Genomic DNA, 9,305 nt, shown 5'->3' with positions numbered 1-9,305 from the left:
CTCAAGGTGTTAAGCTTGGAGCATATACTTGAAGTTGTGGGATTTACGACCAGGGAAGGTGTGGACGACAACAACATGACGGGGAGGTCCACGGCGGTAGAGGCGGATGAGTGTACTGGGAGGAGAGAGGTCGAGGGGGTGTAGGAGGTGATAACGCAGGATGTCAGCAGCAGTGTGGACGGGCCAGAGTTGAGAGGGAGGGGGGAAAGTAATGGGGACAGGCCGGCGCAGGAGGGTGTTAAGATGTGAGTTCAGTGAGCGCGACAGGGTAGTCGGTTGCTCACTGCAAAGAAGTTTAACACCAAGGATGGCATTGAGAGCAGTAATTCGATTGCAGACGGGAAGCAGGATTAGTTCGCGCTGCATGACTTCTATTCTGGTGGTCATAGGGCAGCCGAGGATGAGTCTCATCGCTCTGTTTTGAATTTTCTCTATGCTTTGTTTCTCGTGCTGGGAGGCAACTACAAGGACAGGAGAGGCATAATCTATGACAGCTCTGACGATGGCAATGTACATGAGACGTAGGACCCTGACAGAGGCTCCTTTGAGGCCGTGAGTGAGGGACTGGAGGGGCCTCGTTCGTTGGCGGCACTGGGAGATGACGTGGGCGGCGACAGCGGAGGTCGTGGCTCTGGTAGTGGCTCGCACAGGTAGACCAAGGTACCTGTAGGGGCGTACTTGATCGATGTCTTGTCCTTGCAGAATCAGTGGTGTCTGACGCCGGAAGCGTGAGATGAACTTGGTTTTAGTGTGTGAGATGACTAGCCCGAGTGTTTGACAGGTCCAGGCGAACGTGGAGAGTATAGGTTGTTCATGTTGCACTGTAGTAATTTGGAGGAGGATATCATCAGCGTAGCTTATGATGTGACCGTCTAGGGCTCGCTCAGCAAAGATGACGTTGAGACGGCAGATGGAGTTCATGAGAACATTGAAGAGTGTAGGACTGAGTACACCTCCCTGAGGCGTGCCAAGATCAAGGTCCCTGATCTTAAAGTAGTGGCCCTGAAAACGGACACGGGCCTGTCGATGGGAGAGGTAGTCAGCAATCCACGTGAAGAGTTTGCCTTTCACATCCATGTGAGTGAGGCCCTCAAGGATCACTTCACTGTTGGCTTTATCAAAAGCACCCTTGAAGTCGACGAAGAGGGAGGTTTTGGCGGAGGTGTTTGCCATGTAGTGAGCGATGCAGTGAGCAGTACTCTTTCCGGGGCGAAAACCATAGAGGTCAGGGTGCAGGTGGGCTTCAATTTTCCAGTGGAGGCGGTGGAGTATCATGCGCTCCATCATCTTTGAGAAGCAGGAGATGAGGGATATTGGACGATATTCATCTTGTCTGCCTGGTTTAGGGACTGGGATGGTGGTGGCAGTCTTCCATGAGTGAGGCAGCTGACCAGTATCAAAAGAGAGGTTAAATAGACAGAGGAGGGGGTTACCAGGGGTGGCAATAAGGGCATTTAACACATCATATGTGACGCCGTCATCGCCTGGGGCGGTGGACCGACCACGCTTAACAGCATTTAGTAGTTCACACTGTGTGAAAGGCACGTCAGTGTCTGCAAATAGGTCTTGGTACTCGAAGATGCGCTGTCGGCGTTGTGGTTGCAGTGCGAGGGTGAGGTCTCGTACAGCGGGTGGTAGCGCATCAATGGAGGCGGCCTCCTGCCACATCTGGGAGAGCGCCTCAGCTCGGGCAGCTGGTCTGGGGTGGAGCGCGGGTCTGGCGTTGGTGCCCCGGGCACGGTTAATGGTGCGCCATATATCACCTATAGATGTAGACTGGTCAATAGAAGAAGCAAAATCAAACCACTGCTTCTCTCGTGCGAGAGTGATGGCAGATTGGAGCTCTTTATTTGTGCGCATCAGGAAGCGTAGAGAGTCAGGGGAGCTGGGAGATTTCTTCCACTGGTCGACTGCTATTCGGTGCCATACTCGTATAGACTTAACATGAGGGTCACGGTTAACGTTCCACTGACTCCTGGGCTGGCGGTTAGGGCGGCGGTGTTTTGGGACAGGGCGGAGGAGGTCAGTGCATTGTTTGGACAGATCAAGGTAGAGCTGGTCTGCGGTGGTGACAGTGTAACCCTGAAACCATTCAGCAATGGAAGTGATGAAGGCAGGTATGTTGGCAGGGGGTAGCCTGAGCCTAGGGCCCTTGGGTGGAACGGGTATTCTCACATACTGGAGGGTAGTGTGGATAGGGAAATGGTCACTGTGGGGGGAGTGGAGGATGCGGGTGGAGTGTGGGCGGTGAGGGTCAGAGTAGAGAGCTATGTAGTCAAGTTTCCCTCCCCCGATGTGGGTGGGTGATGGAGGGCAGAGAAGACGTACAGGGTCATCGGTGGTTTGTAGGTAGGAGAGCCAGGAGTTACCCCGGGAGTTTGAGTGGGGCCCCTGGGAGCCGAGACTAGGGTGACGGGCATTGAGGTCCCCCACAAGGAGGGTGGGGGTGGAGGTGATATGGTGTGGTAGGACAGGTACAGTAGGGGTGGAGGGAGGCACATAGACATTGACAATATTGAGGGACATACCTTTTAGTGTGATTGTGATGGCATGTGCGTCGGTGGTGTCGTCATCAAGGGGGACGTCGAGAGGTTGGTAGGGGACATCCTTCTTGACGTAGATCCGTAGTCCACGTGCATGGCTTCGTGGTAGTCCGTCGATGCGGAGAACAGGAGTGGATGGGCTCTCAACACATGTGTAGCCACTGAGCACATAGGTACCAGCAGCACACCGCGTTTCTTGGAGGCACAGCACGTCGACGTCTTCAGTGTAGACGTAGGTTTTGAGGGCACCAAACTTGCTTTGCAAGCCGTTTATGTTCCAGGTGAGTACCTGCAGTCCTGTAGCGTTGCTATCCATTGTGGTGTATTAGACTGATTACCCCTGACGTAGACGGATGGGCCTTAGGTGCCGGCATGTCGGTGGAGTATGGGTAGCCGGGGGTGGGGTCCTCAGGTCCAACAGGTAGCCCTGGTGGAGACAGCACAGACACAGGAGCAGGCGAGGCTTGAGGTGGGTAGACAGGTTGAGGCACCACGTGACGTAAAGATGAGGCAGGGCTTGGCTCGGGGGCCCCAGTACACACAACCTGTGAGCAGGGGGGGCTCACAGGGGGACTACCAGCTTGTGTCAAACCAAAAGAGGGGAGTGACTGGGTGGCAGCAAAGGGCAGGAGTTGGCGGTAGAGAGTGTAACCAAGAGTTTCTCAACATGACTGGTAAATTCTTGGAAGAGGGACATGATCTGTGTCATGTCACTGGAGACGGGTTGTGGGGGGGCACTGGTGGCGGCACAAGGCTTGACAGCGTCAGGGTAGAGACGGGGTTGTGGGGGTGCACTGGTGGCGGCACAAGGCTTGACAGCGTCAGGGTAGAGACGGGGTTGTGGGGGGGCACTGGTGGCGGCACAAGGCTTGACAGCGTCAGGGAAGAGACGGGGTTGTGGGGGGGCACTGGTGGCGGCACAAGGCTTGACTGCGTCAGAGTAGTGACGGGGTTGTGGGGGGGAACTGGTGGGAACACGAGGCTTGATAGCGTCAGAGTAGAGACGGGGAGGAGGGTCAGTAGTGGTTGAGTTAGGGAATGGTAGGTGCTGTTGTGGTGCAGCCTGGTGAAGCCAGGCAGGGGCAGGTGACCCAGTAGACTGAGGGGGGCGTTGTGGTAGACGCAGTCCTTGGGGAGGCCTCTCCCCTGAGACAGAAGGGCGACTGGGGCACTGCCGTGAGTCAGCATTGTGCCGGCCGCCACAGTTACAGCACCTGGGCTCAACTACATAGCCCACACCACCCCTATTAAGGTGGTCTTTGATTTTCTGGGCACAGGCGGCAGAGTTGTGGTTACGTGAGCAGAAGCGACATCTAGGACGATCACGTCGGCAGCAGGCAGTGAAGGTGTGACCTCAATGAGAGCAGATAACACAAAATGCAGGCCCAGGATGATAGGGCTCTGCATAAAGTGGTGGAAGGATTGGATGGGCTTCCACAGTGGTTGGACATACCCTTCCCTTCCACTTGACAATAACAGCAGCTTGTGGAGTGTGTCCCCGGTAATGTCGACGTATACTGAGTATATTAGAATTAAAGTCACGTGCATCTTCGATGTCAGCGTATAGGGGGAATCGTTTCACTAGGATGTGGCAACATTCATCAGCGTCTGCTGGGGGGGCCACTAGGACAACCCCGTCAAAGCCAACAGTACTAAGGGTTTTATAGACTTCAGGAGTCTGACACTTGATAAAGTTCCGGTTCTTACCCTGTCGGAATTGAATGTTGGGACCATGCTGTCTGCAGTACTTCATCATCCAATTAAACCGATCCTCGACAGATTTTAATGAGTCCTTGGGAAAGTGGAGATTCAGCTTACTTGTTTGTTTGGCAGAGGGCAGGGTGATAGGGTCCATGGCATTGCTGTTTCCACTGTGGCTAGTGTTTCCCATAGAAACATTACCGTCACTGTCATAATCACTGGGGTCTGACTCTTGAAGGGTATTGGATTCAGTCAACACGTGCTGTGTTTTATTCCCAGTTGAATTCTTTCTGCTTCCTTCTGTGTGTGTCGTCCTTTTCTTCCTACCACTCATGATCTCATCACTGTCGCTTCCTTCACTTTTCTTCGCCTCCTCTTGCCTCCTCTTCTTTTCTTTCTTACTAATCACTTCTTGAAAATTGTCTATCACTGCTATTGTTATTGGCCTCGGATTGTCTGCTTCTGATTCACTACTTGAAAGCCTCAGGTCGTCTTCTAAGTTGTTCAGTAGGGCAATCTTTTCTACTTTAGCCAAAGCCTTCATAGGTTTCTGCCCACCACTCTCCCCAGGCATTGTGCAATGCTTGTGTTCGGTCACAGGCGAGATGGAGAGGCAACGACGTACTACCACGTCATTCAACGTCACGCTCTTCGCACTGCGCAGATACGAAAATAACCGACCAGATGGTCCAGGCAGGAAGTCCAGATATTTTATCTAAAATATTGTCTAAGTCCAGCAACTATAAATTTCACAAGCGACACTGTGCTTACAACTGGGCTCCACTTTAGTTCTCTAAACAGACTGAAGGTAGTCGTCTCACTAAATTCATCAGAATTGGGAATTGTAGGGAGAGCTCACTCACAGCCTTTGTTGACGTTTCACGGTGCGCATGTCGAATGCATACTCTCTGAGGCGCGGCAGAACGAAAGGAAAAAGACCCTATTAGACCCCTAACCTGACTGAACCTTTATGACTGGGTTCCTTGCACCTGTAATGGGTCCCACTCAGGTCATCTCGCTGAGGTCGTGTCGCTAAGGTCATTTTGCTGAGGTCGTGTTGCAGAGATCGTGTCGTGTTGCCGAGGTCATGTTGCTGAGGTCGTGTTGCCGAGGTTGTGTCGCTGAAGTCGTGTTGATCATCATACATAGGAAAAGCTTAGTATGCCCTTAGCAAAGTTGATTAATATGTCCTTAAAAACAGGTGTAGTACCAGAATCCTGGAGGATAGCGAATGTAATACCGATTTTCGAGGGAGATAGATCACTATCCTCTAACTGCCATCCAATCAGTCTAACATCAACAGTAGGCAAATTACTGGAAGCAATCATTTCAAACTCTTCGAAATCACCTGGAGAAGCACCAATTGATCAATGATTCCCAACATGGCTTCACAAGCGGGCGTTCATGTCTAACTAATCTATTAACATTCTTTTCATCAGTTTTCGAATCGGTGGACGAGGGGCACAATTATGATGTGGTATATCTCGACTTTAGCAAAGCCTTCGACAGAGTCCCCCACGAAAGACTAATTAGAAAGGTAGAAGCACATGGCATCAAAGGTAATATCCTTAAATGGATTAGGGCTTGGTTACAGGACAGGAAACGGCGAGTGAGCATTAATGGCACTAAATCCCATTGGAGCAACGTCACCAGTGGAGTTCCCCAAGGCTCAGTACTTGGACCACTATTATTTATTATATACATAAACGACATAGATATCGGCATAGGCAGCAACATAAGTAAATTTGCTGATGACACTAAAATAGGACGTGTTATTAAATCTGACGAAGACTCCGCAAAACTACAGGAAGATCTAAACACATTTTTCGAATGGTCTGAAAAATGGCAGATGAAATTAAACGTGGACAAATGTAAAGTACTCAGTATAGGAGATGTAAACAGGGAAACCAGTTTCTAGATGAACAACGATGCCATTGAGAAATCCGACTGCGAGAGAGATTTAGGAGTAATGATAAGTAGGAACCTTAAGCCAAGTAAACAATGTGTTTTTGCTCGTAACAAGGCTAATAAAGTACTTGGGTTCATACAAAGGAGTGTTAGTTACAAGACTAGCGAGGGCATCCTAAAACTGTATCTTGCGCTTGTGAGACCACACTTGGATTACTCAGTTCAATTCTGGACACCGTATTACAGAATGGATATAGAATCCTTGGAAAGAATTCAGAGGAGAATGACACACTAATCCCGGGCATTAGGAACCTTGAGTATAGAGACAGGTTAAAGCATCTTAATTTGCACTCCTTGAGAGACGTAGAGCGAGGGGCGACCTGATAGAGGTGTATAAGTGGAAGGCAGGGCTAAACAAAGGGGACATTACAAGGTACTCAAACTATCCAACCAGGAGCAAACTCGTAACAATGGTTTTAAATTAGACAAATTTAGATTTAGGCGTGAAATAGGTAAACACTGGTTTGGAAACAGAGTAGTGGATGAATGGAACAAGTTACCAAATATCATCATTAACTGGAATACGCTGAATAGCTTCAAACATAGGTTGGATGCTTATATGAGCAATAGGGGTTGGGTGTAAACGGGACTGCCCAGTATGGGCCAACAGGTCCGCTGCAGTTTCCTCCATTCTTATGTTCTTATTGTATACATGGACAGTATTTGTTCTTCCATTATTAAGTACGCTGCACTTGCTGGTGATGAATTTCACTTGCCATATTTCTGACCACTCCTGCAGTTTATTTAACTCCTCCTGTAGTGCATTTGCATCCTGCCCTGAATTAATCTGCCGCCTTATTTTGGTGTCATCCGCAAACTTGCTTATGTCACTGATTACAGTTTACAGATTGCCTAGGAGGGGGTTAGTTTATTGGGCACCCCCTTACATCCTGTGCAAGGTGAAGTGCAGAAGCGTTTACAGTGCCCAACTGGGAAGCATGCCGAGTTTATGTTTGCCTTTATGACTCATGCATTAAGGGCGTAAAAGGCCTGAAGAGTCATGGGTTTTGTCAGCAAGTTACGTAAAGTGACAATGATGAGTGTGTGGGGGGGAAAATTCCCGGTACAATTTATCTGTTTATGGCAAAGTGTGGCAGGTCCCTAATAATGTCAAGTGCCAGGCCTGTGACTAGGAGGAGGGATATCTGGTCAGGGAGGGAAGAGGTGCCACCCCTGTAGGGGGAGGTCATAGGGCAAATGAGGATGTGGTGAAAGAGGGTGTGAGAGTCTGTTGACCACAAAGTTTACAAACAGTGCGGCCAGGCTCAGGGATGCCAATGTACTAGGCGTGGCGAAGTACAGTGGGGGTGGAGGTGATATGGTGTGGTGGGGCAGGTACAGTAGGGGTGGGGGGAGGCACATAGGCATTGACAACATTGAGGGACACACCTTTTAGTGTTATTGCGATGGTGTGTTCGTCGACATGTCGGTGGGGTACAGGTAGCCGGGGGTGGTGTCCTCAGGTCCAGGTAGCTCTGGTGGAGACAGCTCAGACACGGGAGCGGGCGCGGCTTGCGGTGAGTGGAGGACAGGTTGAGGCACCAAGTGTTGTGAGGATGGGGCAGGACTTCGCTCAGGGGCAGCAGGACACACCAGGGCAGGCCCGGTAGGCGCTACACCAGTAGTGAAGACCGCCGGCGGTGGAGTAGGCCGTAAGCAGGGGGGGCTCACAGGGGGACCAACAGCTTGTGTCAAACCAGAAGAGAGGAGTGACTGGGTGGCAACAGAGGGCAGGAGTAGGTGGGAGGTGGTGGTACAGAGTGTAGCGAAGAGTTTTTCAATACGGTTGGTAAATTCTTGGAAGAGGGATATGATCTGTGTCATGTCACTGGTGGGGGGTTGTGGGGGGGCACCGGTGGGAGCACAAGGCCTGACAGCCTCAGTGTAGAGACGGGGAGGAGGCCCAGTAGTAGTTGAGTTAGGAGGCGGCCGGGACTGCTGTGTTGTAGCCAGATGAGGCCAGGCAGAGGCAGGTGTTGTTGAAGAAGGCATTGCTTGAGACACAGGGTACACAGGGGGGGTGTGGCCCGGAAGACTGGGGAGGGGGGGGCGTTGTGGTAGACTTGGCCTTCGGGGAGGCTTTTCCCCTGGGACAGACGGGCGATTGGGGCATTGCCGTGAGTCAGCATTGTGCCGGCCGCCACAGTTACAACACCTGGGATTAATTACATAGCCCACCCCACCACTATTAAGGTGGTCTTTGATTTTCTGGGCACAGGCGGCGGAGTTGTGGTTACGTGAACAGAAGCGACATCTCGGCCGATCACGACGACAGCAGGCAGTGAAGTTGTGACCCCAATGAGAACAGACAACACAAAATGCAGGCTCAGGATGATAGGCTTCTGCATACAGTGGGGGTAAGAGTGGGTGGGCATCCACAGTGATTGGGCACTCCCTTCCCTTCCACTTGACAATGACAGCGGGTTGTGGAACTCTCCCCCGGTAATGGCGACGTATACTCAGTATACTAGAGTTAAAGTCACGCGCATCTTCGATGCCAGCGTATAAGGGGAAACGTTTCACTAGGATGTGGCAACATTCATCCGCGTTTACGGGGGCAGCAGGACGACCCCGTCAAAGCCAACAGTACTGTGGGGTTCAGGATATTTGGTTCACACTCAGGATGGATTGGAGTAAGGAAACTCACAATGTGCTCTCTTTATACATATTGTATTGGATGTACAATGCAGCTTGGTGCTGGGAAGGCAGCATGGTTACAAGCGTGATGTAGAGAGAGCTGGTTGGTGAGGACGCTCAGAGAAGGTCAGCTTGTGGGTCGCCATGCTCGCCGGCGGGAGAGAGGACCGCCAGGTAGGCGGAGGAGGAGCGAGGGCCGCAAGGCAGCGGCGGAGGAGGAGGTGTTGCTGGCTGTGGCTGTTGGTAGAAAGAGAGAGGTCACCACGAGGTCAGGTCTTAAATAGCCGGGGTAGGCGTGGCTTAGTAGTTGACCCCCGCTCCGTCATGTAAGGCGGCGCTGGTTGACCTAGACCACGAGGCATACACTGGGGAATTGGTGGGGTCGGCTAGGCAGCGACAAACAGCGTTTGTAGGGGAGGAATCCACTACAGTACTAAGTGTTTCATAGGCCTCAGA

This window comes from Homarus americanus, unplaced genomic scaffold (assembly GCF_018991925.1).
Source record: "Homarus americanus isolate GMGI-L3 unplaced genomic scaffold, GMGI_Hamer_2.0 scaffold25483, whole genome shotgun sequence".
Classification (NCBI taxonomy): Eukaryota; Metazoa; Arthropoda; class Malacostraca; order Decapoda; family Nephropidae; genus Homarus; species Homarus americanus.
The sequence above is the reverse complement of the archived record's forward strand: the minus strand, read 5'-3'. Positions refer to the sequence as shown.